Here is a 14,189-nt window from a genome sequence, read left to right as displayed (position 1 = left end):
GGTCCTGAGAAAAGAATAAACTGAATGACAGCTGATCAAGAAATGCTAGTATACTATTAGCTATTATGTGATCTTTTCAGGGATATCCACAAGGTTTCACCAATGCAAACATGCTGTGTCAGATTCAGAGATTCACAACGTTTCGGAACGACGACTTATATACAGGTTTCTGCTATTGGCCAAGTATGTTTAGTAAACATCACATTCATTTCTCTCTTTACGCTCGCTTTTATTACGAACAGTTGTCAAATATTACTGATGTACTGATTTGTACACTGTTAATCTTAAGGTTAAAGCCAGTGAGGGCACTCCAACATAGGATATCAGAAGCAGAATGCAGAGAGCATCCAAATGTGTTAGCGTAATGTAAACAGTAACGCTACAGCTCTGCGAATGGCAGGCGGTCTGGGGGGAGAAGTTTCACTTCAGAGAATCCACTCCAACCACCGCCTAGGCGGCTTTGCAAGGTGTTGTTGTAGTAGATAGTCACAGACAAGCAAAAGGCATCGAGCTTGATACTTTCCCCTGAGAACCGCAGTATCATTGGCTTTACACAGGTTAGCGTGAGATGCAAACTGGGAAAAGTGCCCCATCTACATCTACATCTACATCATTACTCTGCAGTTCACATTTAAGTGCTTGGCAGAGGGTTCATCGAACCACAATCATACTATCTCCCTACCATTCCACTCCCGAACAGCGCGCGAGAAAAACGAACACCTTAACCTTTCTGTTCGAGCTCTGATTTCTCTTATTTTATTTTGATGATCATTCCTACCTATGTAGGTTGGGCTCAACAAAATATTTTCGCATTCGGAAGAGATAGTTGGTGACTGAAATTTCGTAACTAGATCTCACCGCGAAACGTCTTTGCTTTAATGACTTCCATCCCAACTCGCGTATCATATCTGCCACACTCTCTCCCCTATTACGTGATAATACAAAACGAGCTGCCCTTTTTTTGCCCCCTTCGATGTCCTCCGTCAATCCCACCTGGTAAGGATCCCACACTGCGCAGCAATTTTCTAACAGAGGACGAACGAGTGTAGTGTATGCTGTCTCTTTAGTGGACTTGTTGCATCTTCTAATTGTCCTGCCAATGAAACGCAACCTTTGGCTCGCCTTCCCCACAATATTGTCTATGTGGTCTTTCCAACTGAAGTTGTTCGTAATTTTTACACCCAGGTACTTACAAGGGAACCTCCCCATCGCACCCTCCTCAGATTTAGTTATAATTTGGTACAGTGGATAGGCCTTGAAAAACTGAACACAGATCAATCGAGAAAACAGGAAGAAGTTGTGTGGAACTATGAAAAAATAAGCAAAATATACTAACTGAGTAGTCCATGGGCAATATAGGCAACATCAAGGGTGATATGAGCTCAGGCGCGCCGTGGTTCCGTGGTTAGCGTGAACAGCTGCGGAGCGAGAGGACCTTTGTTCAAGTCTTCCCTCGACTGAAATTTTTACTTTCGCAAAGTTATGATCTGTCCGTTCGTTCATTGACGTCTCTGTTCACTCTAATAAGTTTAGTGTCTCTGTGTTTTGCGACCGCACCGCAAAACCGTGCGATTAGTAGACGAAAGGACGTGCCTCTCCAATGGGAACCGAAAACATTTGATCGCAAGCTCATAGGTCAACCGATTCCTCCACAGGAAAACACGTCTGATATATTCTACACGACACTGGTGACGGCATGTGCGTCACATGACAGGAATATGTTGTCGACCCACCTAACTTGCACACTTGGCGATTGGGTAAAAAGATTCTTCTACCTTGCCCAATTTAGGTTTTCTTGTGGATGTGATAATCACTTCCAAAAAATTGATGAAAACATAAGAGTGTGTCACATAAACTTCAACAAATTAATGCAACAGTTTCACAGTCGCACAGTTTTCTCTGTGCTCTGTCAAAACATATGTTTTTAAGGTTTTCAAATTTTTCCGTGTGTAGACTGTCAAATTCTGCATATGTCCAAGCAAATCTGAACATGTCCTGCAATTTTGCACAGCGAAGTTGATTATGTGTGAGTGCCTGAACTCTGATAATTGTCTGAATATAAAAAATTTTCACCCAAGGGAAGACTTGAACCAATGACCTCTCGTTGCGCAGCTGCTGACGCTAACCACGGGACCACGGCGCTCTTGCGCTCGTTTCGTCCTTGATGTTGCCTATGTTTCCTGTGAACTGCTTAGTTTGTATATTTTGCTTATTTTTTCATAGTTCCACACAATTTCTTCCTGTTTTCTCGATTGATCTGTGTTCAGTTTTTCAAGGCCTATCGACTGTGCCAACTTATAACTGAATCTGAGGGGGGTGCGATGGGGAGGTTCCCTTGTTAGTTGAATTGACAGCCTTGAGAATTGTACTATTTATCGAGTAATCGAATTCCAACGGATTTCTTTTGGAACTCATGTGGATCACCTCACACCTTTCGTTATTTAGCGTCAACTGCCACCTGCCACACCATACAGCAATCTTTTCTAAATCGCCACGCAACTGATACTGGTCTTCAGATGACCTTACTAGACGGTAAATTACAGCATCATCTGTGAAAAACCTAAGAGAACTGCTCAGATTGTCATTTATATAGATCAGGAACAGCAGAGGTCCCCACTCGCGAGAGGCCTCAGGACGGGTCCAAGTGACGTGAAACACTGTTTTTGCGAAGCATAATGTGAAGGTACTGACATTTAGTATTCAGCCGTACGCTGTTTCTACCGAGTTTTTAGTTTGTTAGCCAATGCCAGAGACAACCCCACCTAAAGAGTAAGACATAAACGACCCAAACGTGGTTGGTCAGAGGCATCAGGTAGGTGCAGATCCCCACGTCGGGCCGATGGCTGTAAATGCTGGCAGAATGGCAGGCCCACTATATATAGCAATAAATAACGTGGCACCACAATCCTTTAAAACCCTTGTTTTTCATATTCAGACAGAGCCCTGAGTAGATCGTTGGGGTGCCAGCTCCATATCTGTTGTCGGCATCCTCTGACAAGACTGTTTTTCTTACTTGAGCGCTTTATAAAGCTGCTAGTGTTTGCTACCTCTGTTACCACTCACCCCAAAGACTTAAACACTGCCGTATGTTGTGCAACCAGTTGGACCTTTTTGCTTTTTCTAATATCTGTCAGTGTAGTAGTTAGTATGATTACAAATAAATAGCATTACTTAAGACTCCTGAGTTTTTCGAGTGTTTTGTTGCAAGCTTCCTATCGAGTTCCAAAATCCACGCCTCTCATAGGTGCCCTGTGACACTGGACCGCCTTCACTATAAGTTTGTCTTGCTCCATTTGCTCCTAAACGTCGAAAATAGACGGACCTAGAAATCCGTCAATCCCATCTTAGGTCACGATACAATTAAAGTTTTAAGTATCACGTCGAAAAAAGTTATCTAACTCATTTTTGTTTGTTCTCTGGTACATGGAACCACCCACTTGCACATCGAAATATCCGTACCACAGTACTGTAATATGTAGTAAAAACCTAAGAAAACCTCCCGTTTTCTTCATTTGCTTTCGTAATGACATAGTGCCAGATCGTCACATTGGTCGTTTTGCACTAGGAAAGGATTATATTTAACGTCTGGAAACTTATGTCGCGTGCTGAGGTATCCAGTGACACCACTAGCAACAAAATGGAAGCTTCTAAGTTGATGCAATCGGCAAATAAGAAGTAGAACATGTCGCGTTTGGGTTATCGAAAATTCAATTATTGGCCGGTTTTGTTGCCTTGCAGTTGACCGAGTTCCTTACGATTTTGCATGAACCGAGGTCTGACAGCAACGTTACACGAGAAAATGCGAAAAGCTTTAATATGTAATAAAAACCTAAGAAAACCTCCCGCTTTCGTCATTTGCCTTCGTAATTACGTAATGAGAGATTGTCACATTGGACGCATTTCTCTCTGAAACGTTTACATTTATCGTCTAGAAACTTATGTCGCGTGCTGAGGTATGCGGTGGCAGCACTAGCAACAAAACTGAAGCTTATAAGTTGATGCAATCGACAAGTAAGAAGTAGCACCGGTCAAGTTTTAGATAATGAAAATTCAATTATTGGCCGGTTTTGGTGCTTTGCAGTTGACCGAGGAACTTAAGATTATGCATAAACCGAGGTGTGGCAGTCACATTACACGAGATAATCTGAAAAATGCTAATATGTAGAAAAACCTAAGAAAACTTCTAGTTTTCGTCATTTGCTTACGTAATGATGTAAAGCCAGATCGTCACATTGGTCTCTTTTCTCCCGGAAATGTTTACATTTATTGTCTGCAAACTTATGTCGCATGCTGAGGTATGCAGTGACATTACAAGCAACAAAATAGAAACTTCTAAGTTGATGCAATCGGCCAGTAAGAAGATGTGCAATTCAAGTTTTAGCTATCGATAATTCAATTATTGGCCGGTTTTCGTGCGTTGCAGTTGACTGAGGATGTTAAGACTTTGCATGAACCGAGGTCTGGCAGCTACATTACACGAGAAAAGGTGAAAAGCTTTAATATGCAGAAAAAAACTAAGAAAACAAAAACCTTAGCAGTAATCCACACGCTTTCAAATCTAAACTGAAAAGTTTCCTCATGGGTCACTACTCCTATTTTGTCGAAGAGTTCCTTGAAAAATTAAGCTGTTCCTTTTTGTATTGTCGATTGCAGTTCCTTAAACTTGGTGCTTTTCTTTTTTTGGGGGCGCATAAACATTTTATTTTTGTCTGTTATCACTTTTATGCTGTAATTTCATGTACTGACACGTTCCACAACCTTTGAGATTAGCTCCTCAATTTGGTCCTAGAGAGTGTCTATACATGAGCGATGTACTTGAGGACAGTATTATGAAAATGAAAGAGGACACAGATGAAGATGAAATAGGAGATATGATACTGCGTGAAGAGTTTGACAGAGCACTGAAAGACCTGAGTCGAAACAAGGCCCCGGGAGTAGACAACATTCCATTAGAACTACTGAAAGCCTTGGAAGAGCCAGCCCTGACAAAATTCTACCATCTGGTGAGCAAGATATATAAAGCAGGCGAAATACCCTCAGACTTCAAGAAGAATATAATAATTCCAATCCCACAGAAAGCAGGTGTTGACAGATGCGAAAATTACCGAACTATCAGTTTAATAAGTCACAGCTGCAAGATACTGACACGAGTTCTTTGGAGACAAGTGGAGAAACTGCCAGAAGCCGACCTCAGGGAAGATCAGCTTGGATTCCGTAGAAATGTTGGAACACTTGGGGCAATACTGACCCTACAACTTATCTTAGAAGATAGATTAAGGAAAGGCAAACCTACATCTCTAGCATTTTTAGACTTTAAGAAATGATTTAAACAAGGTTGACTGGAATACTCTCTTTAAAATTCTGAAGGTGGTGTGGATAAAATACCGGGAGCGAAAGGCTATTTACAATTTGTACAGAAACCAGATGGCAGTTATAAGAGTCAAGGGACGTGAAAGGGAAGCAGTGGTTGGGGAGGGAGTGAGACAGAGCTGTAGCCTATCCCTGATGTTATTCAATCTGTATATTGAGTAAGCAGGAAAGGAAACAAAAGAAATATTTGGAGTTTGAACTAAAAGCCATGGACAAGAATAAAAACTTTGAGGTTTGCTGATGACATTGTAATTCTGTCAGAGATAGAGCAGCTGAACGAAATGGACAGTGTCTTAAAAGGAGGATGTAAGATGAACATCAACAAAAGCACAACAAGGATAATGGAATGTAGTCTAACTGTATCAGGTGATGATGAGGAAATTAGATTAGGAAATGAGACACTTAAAGTAGTAAATCAGTTTTGCTATTTGAGAATAAAATAACTTATGGTTGAAATAGGAAGGATATAAAATGTAGACTAGCAATGACACGGAAAGCATTTCTGAATAAGATAAATTTGTTAACATCACGTACAGATTTAAGGATCAGGAAGTCTACATCTACATCTACATTTATACTCCGCAAGCCACCCAACGGTGTGTGGCAGAGGGCACTTTTTCGTGCCACTGTCATTACCTCCCTTTTCTGTTCCAGTTGCGTATGGTTCACGGGAAGAACCACTGTCTGAAAGCCTCTGTGCGCGCTCGAATCTCTCTAATTTTACATTCGTGATCTCCTCAGGAGGTATAAGTAGGAGGAAGCAATATATTCGATACCTCATCCAGAAACGCACCCTCTCGAAACCTGGCGAGCAAGCTACACCGCGATGCAGAGCGCCTCTCTTGCAGAGTCTGCCACTTGAATTTGCTAAACATCTCTGTAATGCTATCACGGTTACCAAATAACCCTGTGACGGGACGCGCCGCTCTTCTTTGGATCTTCTCTATCTCCTCCGTCAACCTGATCAGGTACGGATCCCACACTGATGAGCAATACTCAAGTATAGGTCGAACGAGTGTTTTGTAAGCAACCTCCTTTGTTGATGGACTACATTTTCTAAGGACTCTCCCAATGAATCTCAACTTGGTACCCGCCTTACCAACAATTAATTTTAAATGATCATTCCACTTCAAATCGTTCCGCACGCATACTCCCAGATATTTTACAGAAGTAACTGCTACCAGCGTTTGATCCACTATAATGTAATCATACAATAAAGGATCCTTCTTTCTATGTATTCGCAATACATTACATTTGTCTATGTTAACGGTCAGTTGCCGCTCCCTACACCAAGTGCCTATCCGCTGCAGATCTTCCTGCATTTCGCTACAATTTTCTAATGCTGCAACTTCTCTGTATACTGCAGCATCATCCGCGAAAAGCCGCATGGAACTTCCGACACTATCTACTAGGTCATTTATATATATTGTGAAAAGCAATGGTCCCATAACACTCCCCTGTGGCACGCCAGAGGTTACCTTAACGTCTGTAGACGTCTCTCCATTGATAACAACATGCTATGTTCTGTTTGCTAAAAATTCTTCAATCCAGCCACACAGCTGGTCAGGCTCTTACTTTGTTTATCAGGCGACAGTGCGGAACTGTATCGAACGCCTTCCGGAAAACAAGGAAAATAGCACCTACCTGGGATTCTGTATCTAATATTTTCTAGGTCTCATGAACAAATATAACGAGTTGGGTCTCACACGATCGCTGTTTCCGGAATCCATGTTGATTCCTACAGAGTAGATTCTGGGTTTCCAAAAACGACATGATACTCGAGCAAAAAACATGTTCTAAAATTCTACAACCGATCGACGTCAGAGATATAGGTCTAGAGTTTTGCGCATCTGCTCGACGACCCTTCTTGAAGACTGGGACTACCTGTGCTCTTTTCCAATCATTTGGAACCTTCTGTTCCTCTAGAGACTTGCGGTACACGGCTGTTAGAAGGGGAGCAAGTTCTTTCGCGTACTCTGTGTAGAATCGAATTGGTATCCCGTCAGGTCCTGTGGACTTTCCTCTGTTGAGTGATTCCAGTTGCTTTTCTATTCCTTGGACACTTATTTCGATGTCAGCCATTTTTTCGTTTGTGCGAGGATTTAGAGAAGATACAGCTTTGTAAAAAGGTGTTTACTATTTCAGCTTTACGCATGTCATCCTCTGTTCCAATGCCATCATCATCACGGAGTGTCCGGATATGCTGTTTCGAGCCACTTACTGATTTAACGTAAGACCAGAACTTCCTAGGATTTTCTGTCAAGTCGGTACGTAGAATTTTACTTTCGAATTTACTGAACGCTTCACGCATAGCCCTCCTTATGCTATCTTTGACATCGTTTAGCATCTGTTTGTCTGAGAGGTTTTGGCTACGTTTAAAATTGGAGTGAAGCTCTCTTTGCTTTCGCAATAGTTTCCTAACTTTGTTGTTGAACCACGGTGGGTTTTTCCCGTCCCTCACAGTTTTACTTGGCACGTACCTGTCTAAAACGCATTTTACGATTGCCTTGAACTTTTTCCATAAACACTCAACATTGTCAGTGTCGGAACAGAAATTTTCGTTTTGATCTGTTAGGTAGTCTGAAATCTGCCTTCTATTACTCTTGCTAAACAGATAAACCTTCCTCCCTTTTTTATACTCCTATTAACTTCCATATTCAGGGATGCTGCAACGGCCTTATGATCACTGATTCCCTGTTCTGCACTTACAGAGTCGAAAAGTTCGGGTCTGTTTGTTATCAGTAGGTCCAAGATGTTATCTCCATGAGTCGCTTCTCTGTTTAATTGCTCGAGCTAATTTTCGGATAGTGCACTCAGTATAATGTCACTCGATGCTCTGTTCCTACCACCCGTCCTAAACATCTGAGTGTACAGTCTATATCTGGTAAATTGGAATCTCCCCCTAAGACTATAACATGCTGAGAAAATTTATGTGAAATGTATTCCAAATTTTCTCTCAATTGTTCTGCCACTAATGCTGCTGAGTCGGGAGGTCGGTAAAAGGAGCCAATTATTAACCTAGCTCGGTTGTTGAGTGTAACCTCCACGCATAGTAATTCACAGGAACCATTCACTTCTACTTCACTACAGGATAAACTACTACTAACAGCGACAAACACGCCACCACCGGTCGCATGCAATCTATCCTTTCTAAACACCATCTGTGCCTTTGTAAAAATTTCGGCAGAATTTATCTCTGGCTTCAGCCATCTTTCTGTACCTATAACGATTTCAGCTTCGGTGCTTTCTATCAGCGCTTGAAATTCCGGTACTTTACCAATGCAGATTCGACAGTTTACAATTACAATACCGATTGCTGCTTGGTCCCCGCGTGTCCTGACTTTGCCGAGCACCCTTTGAGGCTGTTGCCCTTTCTGTACTTGCCCGAGGCCATCTAACCTAAAAAACCGCCCAGTCCACGACACATAACCCCTGCTACCCGTGTATCCGCTTGCTGCGTGTAGTGGACTCCTGTCCTATCCAGCGGAACCCGAAACCCCACCACCCTTTGGCGCAAGTCGAGGAATCTGCAGCCCACACGGTCGCAGAACCGTCTCAGCCTCTGATTCAGACACTCCACTCGGCTCTGTACCAAAGGTCCGCAGTCAGTCCTGTCAACGATGCTGTAGATGGTGAGCTCTGCTTTCATCCCGCTAGCGAGACTGGCAGTCTTCACCATATCAGATAGCCGCCGGAAGCCAGAGAGGATTTCCTCCGATCCATAGCGACACACATCATTGGTACCGACATGAGCGACCACCTGCAGATGGGCGCACCCTGTACCCTTCATGGCATCCGGAAGGACGCTTTCCATATCTGGAATGACTCCCCCCGGTATGCACACGGAGTGCCCATTGGTTTTCTTTCCCTCTCTTGCTGCCATATCCCTAAGGGGCCCCATTACGCGCCTATCGTTGGAGCTCCCAACTACCAGTAAGCCCACCCTCTGCGACCGCCCGGATCTTGCAGACTGAGTCTTTTCTGAAAGTATTTTTAGGGAGTGTAGCCCTGTATGGAAGTGAAACATGGATGATAAATAGTTTTGACAACAAGAGTTAGAAGCTTTTGAAATGTGTTCCTACAGAATAATGCTGAAGATTAGATGGGTAGGTCACATAACTAATGAGGAGGTACTGAATATAACTGGGGAGAAGAGAAATTTGTGGCACAACTTGATTAGAAGATTGGATTGGTTGGTAGGACATGTTCTGAGGCATCAAGGGACCACTAATTTAGTACTGGAGGGCAGTGTGGAGGGTAAAAATCATAGAGGGAGACCAAGAGATCAATATACTAAGAGGATTCAGCAGGATATAGCTTGCAGTAGGTACTGGGAAATGAAGCAGCTTGCACAGGACAGAGTAGCATGGAGAGCTGCATCAAACCAGTCTCTGGACTGAAGACAACAACAACAACAACAGCAACAATAACAACAACAATAGCGATATCATGCAAACTACCAAGTCTGAAGAGAAGATGTTTTTATGATGTGAAAGGTTTCCGCAACATTCAGTATCAGCTGCAAGACAGAGAACTTCTGGTCTCTGGGAAGAGCAATGCTTTGCTGTAGTTCTGTCATATATACAGGATGTAACAAAAGTGTATGGCACAAATTGCAGGACACATTAGTCACACACAGATGAAGAAACTGTTATACAAACATGTGTCTGGAAACACTTAGTTTCCATGTTAAAACTCATTTTCTCCAACTCATTAATTACTGAAAACACACTTTAACAGAATGCACCAGCATACCACATGCAACTGTTTCTCACAGATGCCCTCCCTGAACATTGATATCTGCATCAATCTGCTGTTGTAATGAACTTCAGATGCGCTGACGTATCCCTGGAGTATTGCGTATGGTTTTGCAGCCTCCCATAATACCGACAGAGAGACTTACCATCATCCCCTGGGGTTCCATACGCAAGAGCTTTTAAATGTCCCCACAAATGAAAGCTCTGTGGGTTTAGATTTAGACAGCGTGGAGGCCACGCAATTGGTACATCTCTACCTATCCATCCATCATTAAATCTTATTTAGAAGCCAATAGACACTCGTGCACGAAGTACACATTTTGTCGCACAGCTATAGGTGTATTTGCTAACAGATCAGATACAACATTCTCTATGAAATTGTAACTACTTTGTCTGCTGAGCCTGGGTGGAAGAAAATGAGGCCCTACGAGACAAACATCAACAATGCTGGCCCAAACATAGAAAGAAAATCTTTGTTGATGACTTGCTTCAACAGTTGTGCGAGGATTGATGTCTGCCCATACATACCTAGAGTGAAAATTTACAACCTCATCTCATTGAAACGATGTCCCCATCTGGGAACAGCACCACTGCGGTAAAATTAACATTGATGCTTCATTGAATAAATCATTCACAGAAGAGTATCAGTGCAAGGAAATGAGCTGCTGAAAGTGGCTGCACACACTGTAAATGGTATGAATACAGCTGGTCCTCGTTAACACTCGTCAGTCGGTCATGTGGTCAACATTCGGTGTTACGTCTGCATGTCTTGTACTGACACTGGGATCATTGTGAACTACATGAAGAACTGCCACCTCCTGTTGTAGTGTCCTTGTCCTCCTAGGCCTCTCCGAGTCACAAGTATGACACTTAAATACCGCATGTTCCCAAACACAATGATCAAGGGCTTCAAACGTTTTCGTGTCATGGCACCTTCATCCTGTAAACTGCTGTCAGTTGGTCCATACTTCAAATAGCCATCTGCCATCTCTGCATTTGAGTACACTGCCACTGCATGAGCCATATTTGTGATTAACTCTGTGTAGTAGCCAGTGTACTTGCAATTGTCGTACTGATCACTGGAACAGGTGATGTTACCTATAAACAAGCAATGATGCATGTCACATGGTAACAGGGACATGTAAAACAAAACACAATGCAATCAGATGTCACCAGGAGTGCATGTTCCCCATGATTCCTGTTCTTGTGTGTTTTCCTCGATTAATGAGTTGTGATATGTAAGCAATAGCCGGCCTTGGTGGCCAAGCGGTTAAAGGCGCTACAGTCTGGAACCGCGCGGCCGCTACGGTCGCAGGTTCGAATCCTGCCTCGGGCATGGATGTGTGTGATGTCCTTAGGTTAGTTAGGTTTAAGTAGTTCTAAGTTCTAGGGGACTGATGACCTTAGAAGTTAAGTCCCATAGTGCTCAGAGCCATTTGAACCATTTGTAATATGTAAACAATACATTTCCAGACCCATGGTTATACAACAATTTCTCCATCTATGTGTGAGGAATGTGTCCTGCAACTTGTCCTGTGCATTTTTGTTACACCCTGTATAGGTGGATTATCATTTTCTAGAAAATGAAACTATAGGCATTCTTTAAATACTTCTTTTAACAATTGCAGATAGTGCTAAAAGGGGACACTCATTGAACAGGATGAGAAGGAAAGGGATGCAGTCCCCAAAAATCACTTTTCCCTCTCATCCCATCTGGTAAGTCTCCCCTGACCAGGAGCTCTGGGCCACTTATCTGAACTCTTCCCCTTTTCCTAAACCTCACCAGTCCTTTTCCTTCACCTCTTTTCCTTCCCTTACAATCCTTCTGTCAGAAGGAGCCACTGGTTCTGAAACCTTTCAATCTGTAACACCTTTCCATATGTATGTTCTCCTGCCGTATTTTCAAAAATGGGTTATATACATTGAAAGAATGCTAAACAAATGTTTTGGTTCTCTTAGGCATACCATCAAAATCCAGTATGGTGGCACACTGTACATACTAATATTACAGTTTTAAAATTTCAATGTCTATGAGTTAAATAATTCCAAAATTACATGTCTTGACCATCAGTACGCAAAGTGGTTGCAAGTACTGCAACGAAGTAATGCTACTAAGCTTTGACATCACACATCTGTAGTAACTGAACAGATTGGTACAATTAATCCAGATTTCATTATTTATGACTGAAATTAAAAGATATCCCTATAGCAGTGATAGCCCACCAAGGAAGAAAAATTTTTGGCAACTCTGAAAAATTTATGCTTACCATATTGAAGGATACAAACACAACATTTTAATGAATGGCATAACATATATCAACATTTTATGAGAGGAGCTTGTTTACATTTCAAAGAATGTGTAGAGGTTGGCACTATTCTCTCAGCCCCTCACAGTTCTACACCAACACTTCTTGATATAGGTCATCATTTTTAAACTGTGTATTGTTTGCCATCACTTGCACACTTGAGAAGCAAGGGAAAACATTGTCAGATAGCAGACAGGACAGGGCTATTTCATTATCCAATAAACCTTACCTCCAGAAAATTTATGAAGTATAGCAGACATCTATTACAAAGTATGTAAGTAGGCTGTTTAGGTTTTCTTATTGGTAACGCCACGTAGCGCTCTGTATGAAAATCACTGGCTGTGCTGTGTGCAGTCTGTGGATGGTTTGCATTGTTGTTGGCTATTGTAGTGTTGGGCAGCTGGATGTTAACAGCGTGTAGTGTTGCGCAGTTGGAGGTGAGCCACCAGCAGTGGTGGATGTGGGGAGAGAAATGGCGGAATTTTGAGAGCAGATGATCTGGACGTGTGTCCATCAGAAACAGTACATTTGTAAGAATGGATGTCATGAACTGCTATATATATTATGACTTTTGAACACTATTAAATTAAATACATTGTTTGTTCTCTATCAAAATCTTTCATTTGCTAACTATGCCTATCAGTAGTTAGTGCCTTCAGTAGTTAGAATCTTTTATTTAGCTGGCAGTAGTTGCACTCGCTGTATTGCAGTAGTTCGAGTAATGAAGATTTTTGTGAGGTAAGTGATTTGTGAAAGATATACGTTAATGTTAGTCAGGGGCATTCTTTTGTAGGGATTACTGAAAGGCAGATTGCGTTGCGCTAAAAAAGATTGTGTGTCAGTTTAAGCACAGTCATGTATAATTTTTCTAAGGGGACATTTCATATGGCGACCCTGCCAGGATACCTCACTGGAATCTTCTGATTTTTTCTTGTAGCTTGTGTAATTAGTGTAGCTATTGTGTTTTACTAGTGCATAATTATAGAGAGAATTTCCTTTGTAGTTGTAGTTTTTCATTGTTGTACAGTAAAACAGTTGTGGCATGCATGTAGTTTTGGACCAAGTATTTCGCAGCTGCACTTGCAATTAACTAGATATTATTTTCAGTGCTATGTTAATGTGTTTTCTTATGTTGCTCTTCAAATTGTGCTTTTCTGTGTTGTCATGTGAAATATTGTGACAATAATGGCGTGTGGAAAACGTAATACTAGGCTCCAAAGTAAACTGAGAAATGACAGTGAAGACGAAAGCAGTGTGTTAGCGCCACCGTGTAATGAATTAACTAATGTTCAAACTAGTAATTTGCTAATTGTGCATAGGAAAATGGAAGGGGCTGCAAATAATGGTGTAGACAGTGAAACAATTAGTGAACAGGGAAGCATTATCGATCGATCGGTCGGCAACATTTCACCTCAGGAATCCGAAATAACAGGACACAATCTTGCAAATACTGTAGATTCAGGTTTTGCGTCTTCACCGTTTTCTCAAATAAGTCAAGACCCATTTTCTGCTCGTCAAAATGTGAATGTTGCCGTTGCAAATGCACTGCCGAAGGGCATATAGTAACAGATTCCAGACACTAATACATTATTATTGCAATTAATGCAAAAACAAAATCAGAGTCAAACACAGCAACAGTTAGACACAATGGAACAAAATCTTCAAAAGTTAGACGCAATGGAACAACACCAGAGACAAACACAGCAACAGTTAGACGCAATGGAACAAAATCTTCAAAAGTTAAACACCACACTTG

This window comes from Schistocerca cancellata, chromosome 7 (genome assembly GCF_023864275.1).
Source record: "Schistocerca cancellata isolate TAMUIC-IGC-003103 chromosome 7, iqSchCanc2.1, whole genome shotgun sequence".
NCBI classification, from domain to species: Eukaryota; Metazoa; Arthropoda; class Insecta; order Orthoptera; family Acrididae; genus Schistocerca; species Schistocerca cancellata.
The sequence above is the reverse complement of the archived record's forward strand: the minus strand, read 5'-3'. Positions refer to the sequence as shown.